This window comes from Bombina bombina, chromosome 10 (genome assembly GCF_027579735.1).
Source record: "Bombina bombina isolate aBomBom1 chromosome 10, aBomBom1.pri, whole genome shotgun sequence".
NCBI classification, from domain to species: Eukaryota; Metazoa; Chordata; class Amphibia; order Anura; family Bombinatoridae; genus Bombina; species Bombina bombina.
In genome coordinates, this window is record NC_069508.1 from 22,210,101 (window position 1) to 22,234,408 (window position 24,308).

General features: G+C 40.9%; 1 protein-coding gene across 3 annotated transcripts in view; it reads right to left on the minus strand.

The window, feature by feature from the left end:
* LOC128641256 (beta-1,3-galactosyltransferase 2) overlaps positions 1-24,308 on the minus strand; it is a 104,191-nt gene that overhangs the window by 68,404 nt on the left and 11,479 nt on the right. For 2 of the 3 annotated variants that reach the window (XM_053693846.1, XM_053693845.1), the window contains exon 1: positions 221-874. The exons of the other annotated variant lie outside the window; for it this stretch is intronic. The gene's annotated coding sequence lies outside the window, so the exon portion shown is untranslated. Of the gene's footprint in view, positions 1-220; positions 875-24,308 lie in introns of those variants that run through there. 3 annotated transcript variants of the gene reach the window in all.

Consider the following 24,308-nt stretch of genomic DNA (forward strand, 5'->3'; position numbering starts at 1 on the left):
ACACACACATATACACACGTACATACACTAACACACACACATATAGATAGAACCACATATATATATACACAAACATACACTCTGTGTGTATATATACCATGTGTAACACATAAATGCGTCAGTATATACCGCCCCCTATAGAGCACATAATAAGACACCCGTTATGCTATGCCCCTGCTATACAATATGATTCCTGCCACTATACATATACAGTACTTACCCTCAGATGCCATAGTGAGCAGTGACCAGATGAGATGCCCTCTACTTGTGCCCAGATCAGATCTCCCCACTGGTTCTTATATCCATCTCCCCAGGCATGTGCCCATGTCTTTCACCCCCTCCTTGTGCCCTCTGTCAGCACATTAGTTTTACCTCCTTATTCTCGTTTCAACCCCCAACCCAAGTGTCCTCGCCTTGTGCACAGACCGGCTCTGCCCTGCTCCTTGTGCCCAGCGTTATCCTTTCTGTACCCCCAGATCTATTCTGCTCACTTATGGTTAGGTCCATCCCCACCTGCCTGTGCCCATGCCTGCTCTGCACTGCTTGTGTCCAGCTCTGTACTCTTGTGCCCAGGTCTGCTCTGCCCACTGTGCACCCAGACCAGACCCTTTGGCTGAAGTCTGCCCTTCTCCTTGTGCCCAGATCAGATCTCCCCACTTGTAGTTCGGTCCATCCTTTCTCCTTTTGCCGAAGTCTGCTCTCCCCTCCTAGCTCAGTCTCTGAAGCTCTCCCCTTCCCTGGATCTGCCCCTCTCCAACCCCCCAGCACAGTCAGTACATGCGCACACTGCTGGCTGCACATTCCAACGAAGCCTTCTCTGCAGCTGTGGCTACATCCCAGCCCCACACATCATCTGCAGCGTCAGAAGAGCCACCTCAAGTCACTGGGGCCACAGACATGTACTGCAGGGTATACCCGGGCACTGTGCTTATTGGGTAACAGCTGATCCATCTCTACACAAATCACCAAACATCTACTGGAGCACAGAATTCTTGCACAAAGCCCAGATTAGCCAATCCCTGTCTGTAAATCTATATGGTTCATATTAGCTGCTATAGATCATAAGATTTCTATGGTGCAGTAAATATTTTTTTTATATCCACACATTACTTGTTGACTTACTATATCCCTGGGGACACATTCTCAATCTGTGCATGACCTATGGGTCTATTCCCCATATAAATATTAAAGTGACCTAAAATGCAGACAAGAAATACTCTGTTTATCTTTATTATTGCATTATTATGTGTATATTACTACATGTGTGTCAGCTCTATAGCAGCAATGTGAGCCAATGACAAGAGGCGTATGTGTGTAGCCACTAATCACCAGCTAGTTTTCAGTAGTTCATTGCTGCTCCCCAGTCTACCTAGATATTATTTCTAATAAAAGATACAAAAAGAATAAAGTAAATTTGATAACAGAGGTACATTGATCGTCTGATCCATGCAAGTGACTTCATGTCCCCAACTGCCAGGTCCCTGTGTCATTAATACACCAATTTCCAGACAAAACATGCTGCTATATTGCTGCACCCCTGTCTGCAGGTGTGTAACTAGCTTTATTGCTTGGGCATCATTTTAAAACAAGTGTAAAAATGTTACAATAACTATCACAATACTCCATACAACACACAACACATATCCTGTAGAACTAGGGGTATGAGCTATATTCTGTGGCACTAGCAGGGGATGTGCTATATTCTGTGGCACTAGCAGGGGGTGTGCTATATTCTGTGGCACTAGCAGGGGGGGTGCTATATTCGGTGGCACTAGGGGTATGTGCTATATTTTGTGGCACTAGGGGTATATGCTATATTCTGTGGCACTAGGGGTATGTGATATATTCTGTGGCACTAGCAGGGGGTGTGCTATATTCTGTGGCACTAGCAGGGGGTGTGCTATATTCTGTGGCACTAGGGGTATATGCTATATTCTGTGGCACTAGGGGTATGTGTTATATTCTGTGGCACTAGCAGTGGATGAGCTATATTCTGTAGCACTAGGGGTATTTGCTATATTCTGTGGCACTAGCAGGGGATTTGCTATATTCTGTGGCACTAGGGGTATGTGCTATATCCTGTAGCACTAGGGGTATGTGCCATATTCTGTGGCACTAAGGGTATGTGCTTTATTCTGTGGCACTAGCAAAGGATGTGCTATATGATGTGGCACTAGCAGGGGATGTAATATATTCTGTGGTACTAGCAGGGGATGTGCTATATTCTGTGGCACTAGGGGTATGTGCTATATTCCGTGGCACTAGCAAAGGATGTGCCATATTCTGTGGCACTAGCAGGGATGTGCTATATTCTGTGGCACTAGCAGGGGATGTGCTATATTCTATGGCACTAGGGGTATGTGCTCTATTCTGTGGCACTAGGGGTATGTGCTATATTCTATGGCAATAGCAGGGTTTGTGCTATATTCTGTGGCACTAGGGGTATGTGCTATATTCTGTGGCACCAGGGGTATGTGCTATATTCTGTGGCACCAGGGGTATGTGCTATATTCTGTGACACTAGCAGGGTATGCTATATTCTGTCGCACTAGGGGTATGTGCTATGTTCTGTGGCACTAGCAGGGGATGTTCTATATTCTGTGGCACTAGCAGGGTATGTGCTATATTTTGAGGCACTATGGGTATGTGCTATATTCTGTGGCACTAGGGGTATGTGCTATATTCTGTTGCACTAGTGGTATGTGCTATGTTCTGTGGCACTAGCAGGGGATGTGCTATATTCTGTGGCACTAGCAGGGGATGTGCTTTATTATGTGGCACTAACAGGGTATGTGCTATATTTGGTGGCACTAGGGGTATATGCTATATTCTGTGGCACTAGGGTTATGTGCTATAGTCTGTGGCACTAGGGGTATGTGCTATGTTCTGTGGCACTAGCAGGGGATGTACTATATTCTGTGGCACTAGCAGGGGATGTGCTATATTTTGTGGCACTAGGGGTATTGCTATATTCTGTAGCACTAGGGGTAAGTGCTATATTCTGTGGCACTAGGGGTAAGTGCTATATTCTGTGGCACTATGGGTAAGTCTTATATTCTGTGGCACTAGGGGTATGTGCTATATTCTGTGGCACTAGGGGTATGTGCTATATCCTGTAGCACTAGGAGTATGTGCTATATTCTGTGGCACTAGGGGTATGTGCTAAATTCCGTGGCACTAGGGGTGAGTGTTATATTCTGTAGCACTAGGGGTATGTGCTATATTCTGTGGCACTAGGGGTAAGTGTTATATTCTGTGGCACTAGGGGTATGTGCTATATTCTGTGGCACTAGGGGTAAGTGTTATATTCTGTGGCACTAGGGGTATGTGCTATATTCTGTGGCACTAGGGGTAAGTATTATATTCTGTGGCACTAGGGGTAAGTGTTATATTATGTGGCACTAGGGGTATGTGCTATATTCTGTGACACTAGGGGTATGTGCTATATTCTGTGGCACTAGGGGTATGTGCTATATTCTGTGGCACTAGGGGTATGTGCTATATTCTGTGGCACTAGGGGTAAGTGCTATATTCTGTGGCACTAGGGGTAAGTGCTATATTCTGTGGCACTAGGGGTAAGTGTTATATTATGTGGCACTAGGGGTATGTGCTATATTCTGTGACACTAGGGGTATGTGCTATATTCTGTGGCACTAGGGGTATGTGCTATATTCTGTGGCACTAGGGGTATGTGCTATATTCTGTGGCACTAGGGGTAAGTGCTATATTCTGTGGCACTAGGGGTAAGTGCTATATTCTGTGGCACTAGGGGTAAGTGCTATATTCTGTGGCACTAGGGGTATGTGCTATATTCTGTGGCACTAGGGGTAGGTGCTATATTCTGTGGCACTAGGGGTATGTGCTATATTCTGTGGCACTAGGGGTATGTGCTATATTCTGTGGCACTAGGGGTATGTGCTATATTCTGTGGCACTAGGGGTAGGTGCTATATTCTGTGGCACTAGGGGTAGGTGCTATATTCTGTGGCACATGGGGTATGTGCTATATTCTGTGGCACTAGGGGTAGGTGCTATATTCTGTGGCACTAGGGGTATGTGCTATATTCTGTGGCACTAGGGGTAAGTGTTATATTATGTGGCACTAGGGGTATGTGCTATATTCTGTGACACTAGGGGTATGTGCTATATTCTGTGGCACTAGGGGTATGTGCTATATTCTGTGGCACTAGGGGTATGTGCTATATTCTGTGGCACTAGGGGTAAGTGCTATATTCTGTGGCACTAGGGGTAAGTGCTATATTCTGTGGCACTAGGGGTAAGTGCTATATTCTGTGGCACTAGGGGTATGTGCTATATTCTGTGGCACTAGGGGTAGGTGCTATATTCTGTGGCACTAGGGGTATGTGCTATATTCTGTGGCACTAGGGGTATGTGCTATATTCTGTGGCACTAGGGGTATGTGCTATATTCTGTGGCACTAGGGGTATGTGCTATATTCTGTGGCACTAGGGGTAGGTGCTATATTCTGTGGCACATGGGGTATGTGCTATATTCTGTGGCACTAGGGGTAGGTGCTATATTCTGTGGCACTAGGGGTAGGTGCTATATTCTGTGGCACATGGGGTATGTGCTATATTCTGTGGCACTAGGGGTAGGTGCTATATTCTGTGGCACTAGGGGTAGGTGCTATATTCTGTGGCACTAGGGGTAAGTGCTATATTCTGTGGCACTAGGGGTAGGTGCTATATTCTGTGGCACTAGGGGTAGGTGCTATATTCTGTGGCACTAGGGGTAGGTGCTATATTCTGTGGCACTAGGGGTATGTGCTATATTCTGTGGCACATGGGGTATGTGCTATATTCTGTGGCACTAGGGGTAAGTTCTATATTCTGTGGCACTAGGGGTATGTGCTATATTCTGTGGCACTAGGGGTAAGTTCTATATTCTGTGGCACTAGGGGTATGTGCTATATTCTGTGGCACATGGGGTATGTGCTATATTCTGTGGCACTAGGGGTAGGTGCTATATTCTGTGGCACTAGGGGTAGGTGCTATATTCTGTGGCACTAGGGGTAGGTGCTATATTCTGTGGCACTAGGGGTAGGTGCTATATTCTGTGGCACTAGGGGTAGGTGCTATATTCTGTGGCACCAGGGGTATGTGCTATATTCTGTGGCACATGGGGTAGGTGCTATATTCTGTGGCACTAGGGGTAGGTGCTATATTCTGTGGCACTAGGGGTAGGTGCTATATTCTGTGGCACTAGGGGTAGGTGCTATATTCTGTGGCACTAGGGGTAGGTGCTATATTCTGTGGCACTAGGGGTAGGTGCTATATTCTGTGGCACCAGGGGTATGTGCTATATTCTGTGGCACATGGGGTAGGTGCTATATTCTGTGGCACTAGGGGTAGGTGCTATATTCTGTGGCACTAGGGGTAGGTGCTATATTCTGTGGCACATGGGGTAAGTGCTATATTCTGTGGCACTAGGGGTAGGTGCTATATTCTGTGGCACTAGGGGTAGGTGCTATATTCTGTGGCACTAGGGGTAGGTGCTATATTCTGTGGCACATGGGGTAAGTGCTATATTCTGTGGCACTAGGGGTATGTGCTATATTCTGTGACACTAGGGGTATGTGCTATATTCTGTGGCACTAGGGGTATGTGCTATATTCTGTGGCACTAGGGGTAAGTGCTATATTCTGTGGCACTAGGGGTAAGTGCTATATTCTGTGGCACTAGGGGTAAGTGCTATATTCTGTGGCACTAGGGGTATGTGCTATATTCTGTGGCACTAGGGGTAGGTGCTATATTCTGTGGCACTAGGGGTATGTGCTATATTCTGTGGCACTAGGGGTATGTGCTATATTCTGTGGCACTAGGGGTAGGTGCTATATTCTGTGGCACTAGGGGTAGGTGCTATATTCTGTGGCACATGGGGTATGTGCTATATTCTGTGGCACTAGGGGTAGGTGCTATATTCTGTGGCACTAGGGGTAGGTGCTATATTCTGTGGCACTAGGGGTAGGTGCTATATTCTGTGGCACATGGGGTATGTGCTATATTCTGTGGCACTAGGGGTAGGTGCTATATTCTGTGGCACTAGGGGTAGGTGCTATATTCTGTGGCACTAGGGGTAAGTGCTATATTCTGTGGCACTAGGGGTAGGTGCTATATTCTGTGGCACTAGGGGTAGGTGCTATATTCTGTGGCACTAGGGGTAGGTGCTATATTCTGTGGCACTAGGGGTATGTGCTATATTCTGTGGCACATGGGGTATGTGCTATATTCTGTGGCACTAGGGGTAAGTTCTATATTCTGTGGCACTAGGGGTATGTGCTATATTCTGTGGCACTAGGGGTAAGTTCTATATTCTGTGGCACTAGGGGTATGTGCTATATTCTGTGGCACATGGGGTATGTGCTATATTCTGTGGCACTAGGGGTAGGTGCTATATTCTGTGGCACTAGGGGTAGGTGCTATATTCTGTGGCACTAGGGGTAGGTGCTATATTCTGTGGCACTAGGGGTAGGTGCTATATTCTGTGGCACTAGGGGTAGGTGCTATATTCTGTGGCACCAGGGGTATGTGCTATATTCTGTGGCACATGGGGTAGGTGCTATATTCTGTGGCACTAGGGGTAGGTGCTATATTCTGTGGCACTAGGGGTAGGTGCTATATTCTGTGGCACTAGGGGTAGGTGCTATATTCTGTGGCACTAGGGGTAGGTGCTATATTCTGTGGCACTAGGGGTAGGTGCTATATTCTGTGGCACTAGGGGTAGGTGCTATATTCTGTGGCACCAGGGGTATGTGCTATATTCTGTGGCACATGGGGTAGGTGCTATATTCTGTGGCACTAGGGGTAGGTGCTATATTCTGTGGCACTAGGGGTAGGTGCTATATTCTGTGGCACATGGGGTAAGTGCTATATTCTGTGGCACTAGGGGTAGGTGCTATATTCTGTGGCACTAGGGGTAGGTGCTATATTCTGTGGCACTAGGGGTAGGTGCTATATTCTGTGGCACATGGGGTAAGTGCTATATTCTGTGGCACTAGGGGTATGTGCTATATTCTGTGGCACTAGGGGTATGTGCTATATTCTGTGGCACTAGGGGTAGGTGCTATATTCTGTGGCACTAGGGGTATGTGCTATATTCTGTGGCACTAGGGGTAGGTGCTATATTCTGTGGCACATGGGGTATGTGCTATATTCTGTGGCACTAGGGGTATGTGCTATATTCTGTGGCACTAGGGGTATGTGCTATATTCTGTGGCACTAGGGTTATGTGCTATATTCTGTGGCACATGGGGTATGTGCTATATTCTGTGGCACTAGGGTTATGTGCTGCATTCTGCATTCAGAATACTAAACTGCTTTCTTTAATGCAATTTGTGTATATATCTTCAGTGCTGCTGTAATAAACAATAACCATGCTTTTTTTTCTCTTTTACATATTAATATTTAGAAAAATATTGCAACTCAATCAAGAATTGAATGAAACTCTGCCATGATATGAAACAATGTGTACTTGTGTATAAATAAGTCATTTTATCTATCTAGTTATGGAAAATCAAGTGATCAGCCATCAGCAAAACCATCATTTTTACTACATTACATATACAGTGCATTGTGCTGGAGCAAATGTACTTTAGATTATGACAATTTTTTTATTATTTTTTTATTTATTTTGAATATGTCAGAGGAAGGAATGAAACTGCACTGGCTGTGCTGCAGACTATATTTTAAGTTTATATGACATCTGATCATTTAGAATGTTTAAATATAAACTGTGTGCGCAGTATATTTGCTCTGTATATCTCTTAAAATGTTTTTTCACTAATTCTCAATTATGTTCTGCACTTTGTATGTGGTCAAGTTATTTCCTCATTTGTTCACAACTCTTCTATTCATTTTCACCCTGGTTCCCCCCCATATTTTTAACACATTTTACTCTGCAGTTGACTCTGTGGGGCCTATTTATCATATGTCTGTCGGACCTGAGCCGACAGTGCGGATCAGGTCCGACAGACATTGCTGAATGCGGAGAGCAATACGCTCTCCGTATTCAGCATTGCACCAGCGGCTCTTGTGATCTGCTGGTGCAACGCCGCCCCCTGCAGACTCGCGGCCAATGGGCCAGCAGGGAGGTGTCAATCAACCCGATCGTACTTGATCGGGTTGATTTCCACCGATTCCTGTCCGCCTCATCAGAGCAGGCGGACAGGGTTATGGAGCAGCGGTCTTTAGACCGCGGCTTCATAACTGGTGTTTCTGGCGAGTCTAAAGACTCGCCAGAAACACAGGCTCACAAGCTTCTTACGGAGCTTGATAAATGGGCCCCTTTATCTGGACAGTAAAGACCTTGAGGTTTTAATATAAAATGTTTAGATATACATAGTAAAGCCGCTTATTATTTATTTTGCCCTCTTTTTCTGTAATTTATCTCTGAAAATTACAGCTTTTCTAATTATCAGAGCTGGAAATGCATCTGCTGACTTTGCAAGGTCAACCCTGCTACATATAATTCTCTAATTGGATTTAACAGATAAGAACTGCAAAGCAATGCACTTTATACATAAAAAGAGATATTAAAGTCAAAATTAAACAATCATTTATATAAAACATACATTTTAAACAAATTTCCAATTTACTTCTATTATCAAAATTGCTTTGTTCTCTTGGTATCCATCGTTGAAGACTAAATCTAGATAGGTTAATAGGAGCTCAGGGGCGTGCATGTGTCTTTACCAGTCTTTAGCAACAGTATTAGCAACTATGTATAATATTGTTATAAACACTGTTGAAAACACTGCTGCCAGATGGCTAAAGACACGTGCACGCTCCTGAGCTTACCTAGGATTACTCTTTAACAAGAGAACTAAGCACATTTCATAATGGAAGTAAATTAGAAAGTTGTTTAAAATGGCCAATCCATTTAAAATTAATTTTGACTTTACTGGATGACAGAGGCTGCCGTTGTCAGCTGCAGAGTCAAACCCAAACTAGCTCCTCCAAATAAAGCATGTGGTAAATTTGTTTTAATTTGTTAATTTCTGGCATGTGGTTAATTTGATTTAAAATGGTTTAAATTTGGCTGAAATATATTTACATCTGTGTTCCTTATATTGCTACAGAACTGCTTACTGAAGATTGTTTAGTAGGATTATACCAAGTTGTGTAAGGTGATTAGGTCAGTGTAAGATGTAATTGGATGAATGGGCTGGTAAATGGCAAATGAGATTTAAAGGGACATTGTACACTAGATTTTTCTTTGCATAAATGTTTTATAGATGATCCACTATATAGCCCATCTGTGATTGTTTTTGTAAAACGCTATAGTTTTGCTTATTTGTAAATAACATTGTGCTGATTTTCAGAATCCTAAACAAGCCACCAAGTGTTAGATGTATACTGATGTCTACAGACTCCTGGTTGTGTAATTGGTCTTTTCATATACAGGGGAGGGGGGAATTGTCTGTTGTTCCTGCTTTCTCAGTCCCCTTTCCTGCTTTCTCAGTTCCTTTTAGTGGGTGTCCCACTTCTACATTTTAAAAGGTTTTATACTGGATTTGTATATCAGTATATGTGCATATTATTCTTTATAGTAGTGTCTATTACATGCACTTATATGAAAATTGGTGTATACTGTCCCTTAAATATTAGTAAATGTAAGGTTCTATATTGTGGAAGTAAAAATATGCAGGCTACGCAACAGGGATCAAGTCAAACAGGAACGCATGTGAACGGAGTTCCTGCACTATTTTTGCAGGTGGAACTAAGTTCACCCTGGAAAGAGAACAGAAATGCTTCAGTAAACACTGCTGCTGATGGTGTGAGGAGCTGGAGCACAGTCTGGTTAGAGGGATAGTGAGATCCTCTAGTAATGGGCAGTAACACTTTCTACAATACACTAAATGCAAGCCTATCAGCGGTCCTGCTGTGTGATCACCATGCACTGTGTGGAACACATGGTGCTTATATTTCTGTGTGGCTTGCTCTGGGGTTATTTAGCTCCCCTCTGCAGAAATAGGACAATTGCACCTTAAGTGGGTGAGACTCTGTGACAGAGGATGAGTCTCAGACCCAAACGCAACCATTCAGTGTACAGATTATATACATATAAATACAGTGTGTGTGTGTGTGTGTATAACAATATTAATTGTGAGGGGGTGGAAGTCTTTGTGAGTTCCCACACTTTTTTTTTGTAGGACATGACCCCTGGTACTAGACTTAGCAAAATCGAGGAGGAAAAGGATTTAGGGGTACTTATAGATAAGCTTAAAGGGACACTGAGCCCCAATTTTTTTCTTTCGTGATTCAGATAGAGTTTGAAATTTTAAGCAACTTTCTAATTTACTCCTATTATCAATTTTTTTTCATTCTCTTGGTATCTTGATTTGAAATGCAAGAATGTAAGTTTAGATGCCTGCCCATTTTTGGTGAAAAAGATGCCTTCTTTTTCAAATAAAGATAGCAAGAGAACGAAGAAAATGTTATAATAGGAGTAAATTAGAAAGTTGCTTAAAATTGCTGCTCTATCCAAAAAAAAAATTAAAAAAAAAATTGCTGCTCTATCTGAATCACGGAAGAAATAATTTGGGTTTAGTGTCCCTTTAACATGAGTGCACAATGCAAGGCAGCAGCTTCTAAGGCTAATAAAATACCAGCATGTATTAAAAGAGGCATTGATGCAAGGGGAGATAGCATAATTCCATTGCTGTATAAATCCCTGGTATAACCTCACCTTGAATATGGAGTGCAGTTCTGGGGACTAATTTTAAAATGGTCATTACAGAATTCAAAAAAGTTAATCTGCTATGTTGCTATTTTACTATATATGTTCTCAATTAGCATAAACGTTATTTGTTTTTCTTTGCCCCACAAGTGATCATTGTGGCCCTTTGCTTTAGTAGGTTGAACAACTTGCTATAGCTATTTCCAAATGTAAAATTTCCCATCAAAGTAATCAAAAACAATTGCTTAACTAATCGGGATCTGAATGCCTCTCAAATACTGTAAATGCACATTTATTTATGTGAATGAAATATGGTCTAAATGTGTTGGTACAACAAAAAGCAATATTACTACATATATGTTATTTCTGTTTGTTTGTGTTATGTATTGTCTGCAATGTTAGTGCATAATCTGTACTGAAAATGTTACTGTTACATTAAATAATAACAATGATGATAATAATAATAATAATAATACAAATAATAATAATAATAATAATACAAATAATACAAATAATAATAATAATAATAATAATACAAATAATACAAATAATAATAAAAGTGTAGCATTAAAATATCATTTTAAGATTTAGTATAAAAGAAAATTCTTGAGGGCGATAACAAATAAATCACAGCAATCTTGTCATGACAATAATGTTCATTTGTTATAAGGAAGACAATTACATTATAGTGAAAAAATAACAAGCTCTCTCATTAGGGCATTGTATTGGTAAACAAATTGCTGTATTCAACCCCTACAACTAGGTTAATCTTTTAACGCCGTTCTGCCGTTCTATTCCGTCATAATTACACTGGGCTTTAGTGCCGTTATGACAAAATAAAACGTCATAACCGTTGGCTGTCCTAAAGCCAACTGCGCTTCTGATTATTTGATCGCGGTCTGGAGGGAATGCCTAGCGTCACAGGGACGTCCCCCTGACCTAATCCCATCATTGAAATCTCACGATGTTTGTAGACAAATTAACCCTGTAATCAAAGGGTTAAACACATAGCCAGAGTTTTACTTCAGTTGTGCTTCAGTGGATAAAACTGCTCAGCAAATAAGAAGCAAGTGTACTGTACATGCGTATGCACCTGTCACGTTCTGTGTCTTCTGAAGCAGAATTGGGGTGTGACTGTGCCACTTTGACCCTTTTAAAGGAATTAAACACATAGTAAAAGAAGGATATTTTTTTCAAAGTTAACTGCCCTAATTACCTAAACTATTTTATATTTTTTTACACTAGAATGCCCTTTTAAATCTGATAAGGCTGTGAACTAAGTTTCAGTTGTGTTACAAAAAAATCTGTTGTATACAAAGGCAACTGTATGTTTTGGTTTATAAAAGTTTTTATAGGGTTCTATGTTGTAACCTTAATCACAAGCAGTAATGACTGTAAAATTATAATATTAAATACTTAGGGACAGTAAAGTCATAATTAAAGGGACATAAAACTAAACTTTCTTTTATGATTCAGATAGAACATACAATTTTAAACAACTTTCCAATTTACTTCTATTATCACAATTTCTTTGCTGTCTTGTTATCCTTTGTTGAAAAGCAGCAAGGTCAGCTCAGGAGTGTGCACGTGTCTGCAGGACTAAATGATGTTATATAGATGGCAGCACTATTTCCTGTCATGTAGTGCTTCAGGCATGTGCGCGCTAACTATCTAGATAGCTCTTCAACAAAGAATAACATAAGAACAATGCATATTTGATACTAGAAGTGAATTGGAAACTTTAAAAAAAAAAATTGTAATCTGTCTGAATTATGAAAGAAAAAAACTGTGTTTCATTCCCCTTTAAACTTTTATGATTCAGACAGGGCAGCGGTTTTAAACAACTTTCCAATTTACTTCTAGTATCTAATTTGCTTAGTTCTCTTGGTATCTTTTGTTGAAAAACATACCTAGGTAGGCTCAGGAGCAGAACTGCACTACTGGGAGCTAGCTGGTGATTGGCAGATGCACGTATATGCCTCTTATCATTGGCTCACCAGATTTATTCAACTAGCTGCTCCCAGTAGAGTATTGCTGCTCATTTAACAAAGGATAACGAATGAAGAAAATTTGATAATAGAAGTAAATTGGAAAATTGTTTAAAATTGTATCTTCTATCTGAATCATGAAAGGAAGAAAATAAGTAAGAAAATGGGTTTAGTGTCCCTTTAAATATAGCAATAAAACAATGTTGCTATATACTTTCATCATTTATTTTGTCCCTTTTTCAAGTACTTTAAGTCTGGTCTAGAAACTGTGGATTTACTGAATGAGCACAACACAGCTTCAGAAGACTAACCCTGACACATATATGTCCCTGATTTGTAGTTTGTCATCTTATTCTTTTCTGTGGGAGCTAAACAATTAAGATTTTGTTAACACAATGATAGTGGTAAGGTCTTCTCTTCTCCTGACAAATGTCTGCATGGCCGCCTCCAAATAAAAAAAGTAGTGAGCGGAGCGTGACCATAGAAAAACATTTGCAGCAAACAATGTGTTCAGACTGCTGATATGTTTATGAGGAGGCTGCAGAAATAAAAATGTTGTAATTACAAGGTATTAACTGTCTCTTTATGACTGGATAGAAGGAGCTAAGTTCAAAAAGTGTATTTACCCAACCTGCCCCCCCCCCCCCACTTACTTCAGGATTCCCGTGCCTGCAGGTTTCTACTCCAGAATTGTTATTGTTTAAAAAGATAGATAATCCCTTAATTAGCAATTCCCCAGTTCTGCATAACCAACACTGTTATATTAATACACTTTTTTACCTCTGTGATTACCTTGTATCTAAGCCTCTGCAGACTGTCTCTTTATTTCAGTTCTTTTTACAGACTTGCATTTTAGCCAATCAGTGCTGACTCCACGGGAGTGAGCACAATGCTATCTATATGGCACACATGAACTAGCGCTTTCTAGCTGTGAAAAACTGTTAAAATACACTGAGATAAGAGGCGTCCTTCAAGGGCTTCGAAATTAGCACATGAGCCTACCTAGGTTTATCTTTCAACAAAGAATACCAAGAGAACAAAGCAAATTTCATTTATAACCATGAATCAGGAAAGTTTAATTCTGACTAGACTGTCTGTTTAAATGTGACTCTAAGCTTAGGGGTCTATTTATCAAAGGCTTCACAAGCCTTTTGACCCACTATGGCTGCATGTTCTCACATGAGAACCTGCACACCGTATTTAACAAGCAGCGGTTATCAGAAATGACCGAAATGGGTTAAATACAATCTCTGCAGTCTAGTACGACCGGGGAGATTGACAGCTCCAGCCCGTGCGTGATTGGCTGTGCGTGGGCAGTAAGCGGGATTGCACACAAGCGTAAAATAGCGCTTGTGTGCAATGCTAAATTCCACCAGGGGAATTCAGCCCACCAGAGGCGTGGACAGGGGCGCGTATGTATGCCCCTGCCCTCCTCAGCTTGATAAATAGCCTCCTTAGTGTGCTGTCCACTGAACTCCTCTGCAAACCATCGTTAAACAGTTGCACAAACACTCTTGTCATCTTTAGAACGGCATTTCCTGTTTATTTAATGCTATAAAACAGCTATTTGATAACAGCTAAATGTTTTCTAGAGTAAACCTTTCTTACAGATTTAAGGCTAGATTACAACTGGAGCGCGAATTTATCGTGCACCTGCACATTAACTAATTTGTCCGTTTGCGGACACTAAATAAATAATCAGCCATTACGAGTGGCTTATGGCTGTCGCAAGCTCACGGTAGCAATTAACGCTTATAAAAATAACTAGAGATCAGATCTCTGGTTATTTTTATAAATGGCCCCCGAAATACAGTGGTGTGTAGTTTAGGCAATGTAAAAAATGAATGTATATTGCAGTGATGTTTTAAAATCGAGGTTATTTTCTTTTTAACAGCCAGTTGTGTAACCATGACAACACTTACTCTTGCCATTAAATAAGTCCCTCTGAAATGTATTGTAAAATGCCAAAGAGGTAAATTAATGTGTGAAAGCATTATTGTGGCAAATAAAATTCTAAGCTAATCTCCAAAGTGTTATGGCGCTATCTGTTGCATGTGAGCATTAAGGGGTTTATCGTGACTGTGCATGCGTCGGAGGTAGCGTGCATATTACAAGCTGAAAGTAAACGCATTTGCTTGAGTGCAGTTAAAAAAGGTATAAGGGCTCAAAGATATGGATTTCACTTGTAAAGAAAACAAAAAAAAAGGCAGGCAAAGGCCTTTAAAGTAGAGATACATACATTTACATGTCTAAATATATCCTATATTATAAAAGGCCAAGTGTTTGTCTGAAGCCGTCACGCGCAGTAGAGACAAACACTTGGCCTTAGAAAGCGCACAGCTGCAAATGAAACAGCAGTGCGAGGAACACAGCAGCGCGAGGATCAGGCAAGTGAAAAGACCTTACAAAGCGCACAGCTGATTGCACGCGCACCCACCCGACCTCGCACGCGCATCTCTGCAAGTGAACCACAGCAGCGCAAGGCTCAGGCAAGTGAACCACAGCAGCGCGAGGCTCAGGCAAGTGAACCACAGCAGCGCAAGGCTCAGGCAAGGGAACCACAGCAGTGCGAGGCTCAGGCAAGTGAACCACAGCAGAGCGAGGCTCAGGCAAGGAGAGAGAGAGAGGAGGGGGGGAGAGAGGGGGAGAGAGAGAAAAAGAGAAGGGGGAGAGGGAGGGAGAGAAAAGGAGAAGGGGGAGAGGGAGAGAAAAAGAGAAGGGGGAGAGAGAGAGAAAAAGAGAAGGGGGAGAGGGAGAGAAAAAGAGGAGGGAGAGAGGGAGAGAAAAAGAGAAGGGGGAGAGGGAGAGAAAAAGAGGAGGGAGAGAGGGAGAGAAAAAGAGAAGGGGGAGAGAAAAAGAGAAGGGAGAGAAAAAGAGAAGGGGGAGAGGGAGAGAAAAAGAGAAGGGGGAGAGGGAGAGAAAAAGAGGAGGGAGAGAGGGAGAGAAAAAGAGAAGGGGGAGAGAAAAAGAGAAGGGAGAGAAAAAGAGAAGGGGGAGAGGGAAAGAAGAAGAGAAGGGGGAGAGGGAGAGAAAAAGAGGAGGGAGAGAGGGAGAGAAAAAGAGAAGGGGGAGAGAGGGAGAGAAAACGAGAAGGGGAGAGGGAGAGAGGGAGAGAAAAGGAGAAGGGAGAGAGGGAGAGAAAAAGAGATGGGAGAGAGGGGGAGAAAAAGAGAAGGGAGAGAGGGAGATAAAAAGAGAAGGGAGAGAGGGAGATAAAAAGAGAAGGGGAGAGGGAGAGAAAAAGAGGAGGGAGAGAGGGAGAGAAAAAGAAGGGGAGAGGGAGAGAAAAAGAGAAGGGGAGAGGGAGAGAGGGAGAGAAAAAGAGAAGGGGGAGAGGGAGAGAGGGAGAGAAAAAGAGAAGGGGGAGAGGGAGAGAGGGAGAGAAAAAGAGGAGGGAGAGAGGGAAAGAAAAAGAGAAGGGGGAGAGGGAGAGAAAAAGAGAAGGGGTAAAGGGGGAGAGGGAGAGAGGGAGAGAAAAAAAGAAGAGGGAGAGAGGGAGAGAAAAAGGGAGAGAGGGAGAGAAAAAGAGAAGGGAGAGAGGGAGAGAAAAAGAGAAGGGGGAGAGGGAGAGAGGGAGAGAAAAAGAGAAGGGAGAGAAAAAGGGAGAGAGGGAGAGAAAATGAGAAGGGGGAGAGGGAGAGAGGGAGAGAAAAAGAGAAGGGGGAGAGAGGGAGAGAAAAAGAGAAGGGGGAGAGAGAGAGGGAGAGAAAAAGAGAAGGGGGAGAGAGAGAGGGAGAGAGAGAGAGAGAGAGAGAGAGAGAGAGAAAGAGAAAGAGAAAGAGAAAGAGAAAGAGAAGGGGGAGAGAGAGAAGGGGCAGAGAGAGAGAAAAAGAGAAGGGGGAGAGTGCAAAATAAGGGGGAGAGAGAGAAGGGGAAGAGAGAGAAGGGGGAGAGAGAGAAGGGGGAGAGAGAAGGGGGAGAGAGAGGAGGGGGAGAGAGAGAGAAGGGGGAGAGAGAGAAGGGGGAGAGAGAGAGAGAGAGAGAGAGAGGGAGAGAGAGAGAGAGGGGGAGAAGGGGGAGAGAGAAGGGGGAGAGAGAAGGGGGAGAGAGAGAGAGAGAGAGAGGGGGGGAGAAGGGGGAGAGAGAAGGGGGAGAAAGGGAAGGGGAGAGAGAGAGGGGGGGAGAAGGGGGAGAAAGAGAGAGGGGGAGAAGGGAGAGAGAGAGAGGGGGAGAAGAGGGAGGGAGAAGGGGGAGAGAGAGGGGGAGAAGGGGTAGAGAGAGAAAAAAAGAGAAGGGGGCGAGTGCAAAATAAGGGGGAGAGAGAAGGGGGAGAGAGAGAGAAAAAGAGAAGGGGGAGAGAGAGAGAAAAAGAGAAGGGGAGAGTGCAAAATAAGTGGGAGAGAGCACAAAAGAGAAGGGGGGAGAGAGAGGGAGCAAGGGTTGGAACCGCGGTACCTAAAAAATTGGCCCGTGTACACGGGCTTTAGGACTAGTATATATATATATATATATATATATACACACACACTCATATATATACACACAAATACAAAATTTGGTTTAGCACATTTTACAAATAGTTTATATACACATCTTTGGGAGTGCTGCCAATATGACCCAGTAAATACATAAACAAAAAGTTATTGGCGCACATCCATTTTCAAAAGCACAACATATTTTTTGAACTGCTGCAAAACATTGCCTGCAAACAACATCAAGAGACAACTATTCTTTTTAAATAAATTTGGGATCTTAGTCACACAATATGGCCATATTTTGCTTAGCCAGTCACCACTTACAAGGTGCCCCAATTAGACTGGTCCTAACACTACAGTCCTATTGCCCAAAGATGTGTACATAAACTCTTTGTAAGGTGTGCTGAAAAAACAAATTTTGTATTTGTATTTAAACATAATCAGGGAGACTGACCATCTCCCATTGGTTTAAGCACCCCACCCAAGCTCAGGTGTGCTCATGACAGTGTAATAGAGTTGTGAATATTAAGCCAGGGAGTCTCATTCTATTATGGAGAGTAAAAGCATTAATGATTCAGCCCTCTGTGGCAAAAGGACTGTAGTGTTAGGACCAGTCTAATTGGGGCACCTTGTAAGTGGTGACTGGCTAAGCAAAATATGGCCATATTGTGTGACTAAGATCCCAATTTTATTTAAAAAGAATAGTTGTCTCAGACTTGATGTTGTTTGCAGGCAATTTTTTGCAGCAGTTCAAAACATATGTTGTGCTTTTGAAAATGGATGTGTGCCAATACATTTTTTGTTTGTGTGTGTGTGTGTATGTGTATATATATATATATATGAAAAGATCAGAGGTGATAAAAATGCGCTATACACTGAACACTGAACAGATGCAGTCCCAGTTCTTTAAGAATACAAGTTATAGATTGGGTACCCCCATCCAAACCTAATAGGCTACTTGAATTAAGGAAGCTTGAAACAAAATGGATATACAAATTAAAAACACTCCAACCATTAGGTATGAATATAGATATCGATGTAGCAGCCTTCATGTAAATAAATAGTGTGTAGAAATTGTTTTGTATATAAATTATTTATCTGAACTTTTTTCCATAATTTAAATAAATAATTTTAATAATAATTATGGGTTATATTTACAAAATAAAAATATACATCAAATCTATTTTTTAAAATCAATTTTAAAAATTAATTTTTAGGTATAAAGTATCAAGTTAATATGTATTGTAAAAAAGAAAACACAATTGATCAATCCTTCAAACTATGGTTTTGTCTAACTTATCCAATCCACATTTGTTCTACATTAAATATTATAAAGCATATACCATAAATATCACAACAATTTAATGACCGGCATCAATTTTTAGTTAAGGAAAGCAGTGCTCAATATGACCATTTAGATTTAGGAGAGTGAGCTAGCCCAGAGTTTAATTATCACATACTTATTTAAAGCAATAGACACTATAACTATTTAAATTCAATAGGTCTTAAGAAAAGTTGCCCACTGCGTTAAAACCAAAAGTTTCCCAATATCGATAAGATCGAAATACTATCACTTCAAACAATTGTTTTAAAAAATTTTTATCTTTGTATTTATATATGGTTATTTATATTGTATTTTTATTGTCTTTTATCAATTGAAGTATGTTTTGTCGTTTTATTATATATGCATTAGCGTCTGTATGTTTGCAACAATATGAGAACTATGGAGCAATCTAATAGGAGCTCACATACACACCCTCGAGCTCCGATTGGTCCGTTTTTGTTTAAATAGAAAGAGCGCCTGTTTCAATGTATCCGTTATATATCCTCTTGAAGAAGCCCGGCCGCTGACCGGGGGAAACGCGTCAGGAAATACAGACTGACAACATAGTCGGATGCGTTAAGGGTACTGTTCCCTAACTCTCATACAAGCCACGGACTTAACTGACATGGTATCCGGATTAACCTGTCAGTCACTTCTGGTGTAGCGGTGTACGGCAATTACAACGAGCCGACGGTGAGAGGAGTAAAAAACTGAACTACCCACGCTCCTTCTATTTTGCAGCTTTTTAACTTGCATCTAGTAAGTGCATAAATTGTATGTGTGTCATATTTTGCTATTAAACGCCTTCACTTGAGTCTCGCCTCTCTGCGCCTTTTTCTTTTTATCTCTCTCTCTCTCTCTCTCTCTCTCTCTCTATATATATATATATATATATATGTATATATATATATAAAACACAGAAGAGGACTACACTCTCATACCGGACCGGGTACACATCCCATGACCCTGTAACATGCTCAGCCCTGGGTGCTCACGGGCACTCACAGGAAGCTGTGCTGCCCCAGAGTTACAGGCACTTAACCCCAGACAGGTGTGGGTGCAAGAACCATAGGGAAATTACAAAACAAACAGGAAGCTGTGCTGTCCCCAGAGTTACAGGCAGTTAACCCCAGCCTGTAACTCTGGGGACAGCACAGCTTCCTGTTTGTTTTGTAATTTCCCTATGGTTCTTGCACCCACACCTGTCTAGGGTTAAGTGCCTGTAACTCTGGGGACAGCACAGCTTCCTGTGAGTGCCCGTGAGCACCCAGGGCTGAGCATGTTACAGGTAGGGTTGCCACCTCAGCCATGTTTTCCTGGACACTTATGAGTTATACATGCTGCAGGGTGTGCAGGGAGGAACATGAATTTCAACCCTGGAAAGCACACAAATAGTGACTCTGAACAGAACTATTCATGTTCCTCTCTGCACACCCTGCAGCATGTATAACTCATAAGTGTCCAGGAAAACATGGCCGAGGTGGCAACCCTAGTTACAGGGTCATGGGATGTGTACCCGGTCCGGTATGAGAGTGCAGTCCTCTTCCGTGTTTTGTATATGTCTAGGGTGATTTCATAAGCCTGTGCACCCATCCCTTGTTCCCAGTTTGTTTGGATTTGAGAGCTTGCATTGTGTGGCTGTTTTAGGGTCCCAGGTATTGGAAAGGACCTTGAAGTGGTACCTGGGCTTGTCCCATTTGGCCAAATGCGGTAACTAACCTTTCCATTTTTGCTTTTAAATCTTAGCTGAGAGCTTGTAGGTGAGTGCTGGACTTTCTCTGTGTGTTGTGTGTGTATATATATATATATATATATACAGTATATATTATATATATATATATATATATATATATATATATATATGTGTGTGTGTGTACATATGTATTTAGGTATTTATATGTGTATATATCTATTTACAGACATACACATATATATATATATATATATAAATACATACTGTATGTACACATAAATAGACACACACACATATATATATATATACACCTATAAATACATACTGTATGTACACATAAATAGACACACATATATATATATATATATATATATATATATACACATATAAATACCTACTGTATGTACACATAAATAGACACACATACATATATATATATATATATATATATATATATATATATATACACATATAAATACATACTGTATGTACACATAAATAGACACACACACACATATATATGTGTGTGTGTGTGTGTGTGTGCATTGGAGCCCTTTGCAGTCAAGTAGCTAAACACATGTAAAAGTATATTTATGCAATATTCATATTTAATAAAGCGTTAAACTGTGTATTTACTGTAAATATATCACATTCCAATGTTCTTCACATAGGGAAATTATATATATATAGGTATTTATGAATAAATAGAACATATTATGCTATGTGAAGAACATTGGAATGTTAAAAATTGATATTTCATGTCAGGTTAGCGCATAAGTAAGGGTTCTAATCTTTTCCACTTTTAAAGCTCTATTGAAGTCTATGAGGCCCATTTATCAAGCTCCGTATGAAGTTTGTGGGCCCGTGTTTCTGGCGAATCTTCAGACTAAAGACCGCTGCTTCATAACCTGTCCGTCTGCTCTGAGCATGTGGCCAAGAATCGCCACAATTCAACCCGATCAAGTACGATCGGGTTGATTGACACCTCCCTACTGGCGGCCGATATGCTGTGAGTCTGCAGGGGGCGGCGTTGCACCAGCAGCTCTTGTGAGCTGAATACACAGAGCGTATTGCTCTCCGCAATCAGCAAGGTCTTGCGGACCTGATCCGCACTGTCGGATCAAGTCCGCAATACCTTTGATAAATAGGCCTCTATGAGGGAATACATTAACACGTTTATGATATTCAAAGTTCGGCTTTTTGCATACATCGGGTTAGTGCTTGTGCAAAAACGTTTTACTTTCAGCTTGTAATACTCGCTCTTACTTCTAGTGGAACTAACACGTGAGCGGGTGTGCAAAATACTGCTCCATACGTAATCTAGCCCTGAAAGGGCAATACAGTTGTCTTAAAGGGACTAGTTGATAACAGGAGTAAAAATTGAAAGTGTTTTTTTTCCACACTCAAGTACACAAATGTAATTTTGCCTTCCACGCTCCTTTTAAAGGGACAACATATTCAGGGAAGTATTTGTGAAGATGTCCTTGTATTCAAAACAGGTGAATAGGTCTCAAAAACATTGTTTTTTGTTTAGTTTTGCTTCTTTAGAAAGTGATGACTGCTATTCATTTGAGACAAAGGCGACAAAATACTTTTCATGGTACTGAAAAAACAAAAAAAACAAAAATGACAGAGTACTAAGAAGGCGTTGACAAGACACTTTCTGAAGCATTGAGAATGCAAGAAAACGAGTTGGCTTCATATATATTTTATAACTAGCCAGGCAAAGCTTTATATCAGATGGATTCAGGTGTGGATGTTCCAGGTTCTGATGCTGACACATAACTTAATAACTAACTAAACGTTGCCAGAATTCTCTTTCAACAAAGCAACCAGTTTTCTACACATTAGCTTTCAGGCGCGCTTCCTTGTTGCTTAAAGGGACATTCAAGTCAAAATAAAGTTTTATGATTCAGAAAGAGCAGCAGTTTTAAGAAACTTTCCAATTTGCTTCCATTATCAAATTTTGCACAGTTGTTTTATATTCACACTTTCTGGGGAACAAGATCTTTCTGAGCATGGGCACAAGCTCACAGTGTATACGCATACTAGTCTGTGATTGGTTGACGTCTGTCACATGATACATGGGGCCGGAAAATAAGAGAAAAAAATTAATTTGTGAGAAAAAAATCTATTGCTTATTTGTAATTCAGTGTAGGTGTTATTGGATTGTGTTTTTATTATGCACTTGTTAATTATGTAATTCTACTGCATTGCGTGTTCCTTTAAGAGGGAAACTTTGCAATATTCTCCATATTATCTTATTTTTGCAAGCAGTTTTCATTGATGATTGCTGACCCATATATAGTCTCTGTAGTACAGCCATGGTGTTTGAATACAGCTGCACAGGACATATATACGTATTTCTCGTGCACCAAAAACTCTTATTAGGGGTCTAAGGGGCCGATTTCTGAAAGTGCTGATGGGCAGATCCGCTGTAGCGGCCGCTAGCAGGGGGTGTCAAACAACCCGATTGTATGCGATTGGGCAGATTGCGGTCCACTGCCTCAGAGGTGGCGGACGAGTTAAAGGGACATTATACACTCATTTTTTCTTTGCATAAATGTTTGGTAGATGATCTATTTATATAGCCCATAAAGTTTTTTTTTTTTTTAAATGTTATAGTTTTGCTTATTATTAAATAACGTTGCTCTGATTTTCAGACTTCTAACCAAGCCCCAATGTTTTATGAGAATACCGTCAGCTACCTTCTCCAGCTTGCTCCTGTTGGTGTAAAGGGTCTTTTCATATGCAAAAGAAGGGGGAGGGGGGAGTGTCTTATTTCACACTTGCAGTGGGCTTTCCAGCTACCTTTTCAACAGAGCTAAACTGAGAGCTTCTAAGTAAGTTTTTAAACAATTTTATACTGGATTTTTATATCAGTATCTGTGCATCTTATTCTTTATAGTAGCGTCTATTACATGCAGTTATGTGAAAATGAGTGTATACTGTCCCTTTAAGGGACCGCTGCTTCTTAGCTCCTGTTTGCAGCGAGCCTGAAGGCCCCTATGTCTCTTAATGCTCGTCTCTAGCCTGATAAGGCTATCTAATAAGTCTCCTGAGTACTTTGAGGACCATTAAACAAAATTATCTATATAGCCCATCTGGAAGTGTTTTTGTAACAATCTATAGTTTTGCTTACTTTTAAATATTATTGTGCTGATTTTCAGACTCCTAACCAAGCCCCAAAGTTTTAGATGTATACTGATGTCTACAGATTTCTGCTGCTCCTGTTTGTACAATCTGTCTTTTCATATACAGGGAAAGGAGGAGGGGGAGTGTCTTCTGTTCCTGTTTTCCCAGCCCCTTTCAGTGGGTGTCCCAGCCTAGCTTTATCAACAGTTCTAAACTGGGAGCTTCTAAGTAAGTTTTTAAAAGGTTTTATACTGAATTTTTATATCAGTGTCTGTGCATATTCTTCTTAATAGTAGTGTCTATTACATGCAGTTATATGAAAATTAGTGAATCTGTCCCTTTAAAATAAAGTGTTACACTAATACAATACACTATCCAATAAAAATAATGAATATCAATATAAAAAGTTATATAACGGTTAAAAGGTATATGGCATATGACAATGTATTTGAATGGATAAGACTTTAATATATATATATATATATATATATATATATATATATATATATATATATATATATATATGTCTTAATATGTGTATGGGTGTGTGTATATATATATATATAAATCAATGTAAATATTTGCATAGGAAATTAGTACATCTAAGCAAGTATCCCCGCTTGCTTTCCCCCAGAAATTCTTAATATACAATGTTTCCAATGCACAAGAGAATTGTGGATAAGATATGCAAATTAGGTATGCAAATTCTCAGTTTTTTGCTTCAAAAATACTGTTTTGACACAGCGATCCTTTTAACAGGATTATGACAGCAAACCAGAAATCACTCACTAGACAGCATGCTTCGTTCTTTTTAGAACTCATCAGTAGGAGATAGATTTCTGATTGCTGCATTGGAAAAGCTATTTTCATGGTTAAACCAAAATTCATTAAAATTATGGGGGGGGGGGGAGATGTAAAACTGAAATTAAAATCCTCCATGTCTCAAAATTAAATCAATGTACATATTTGCATAGGAAATTAGTACATCTAAGCAAGTATCCCCGCTTGCTTTCCCCCAGAAACATTGCATATTAAGAATTTCTGGGGGAAAGCAAG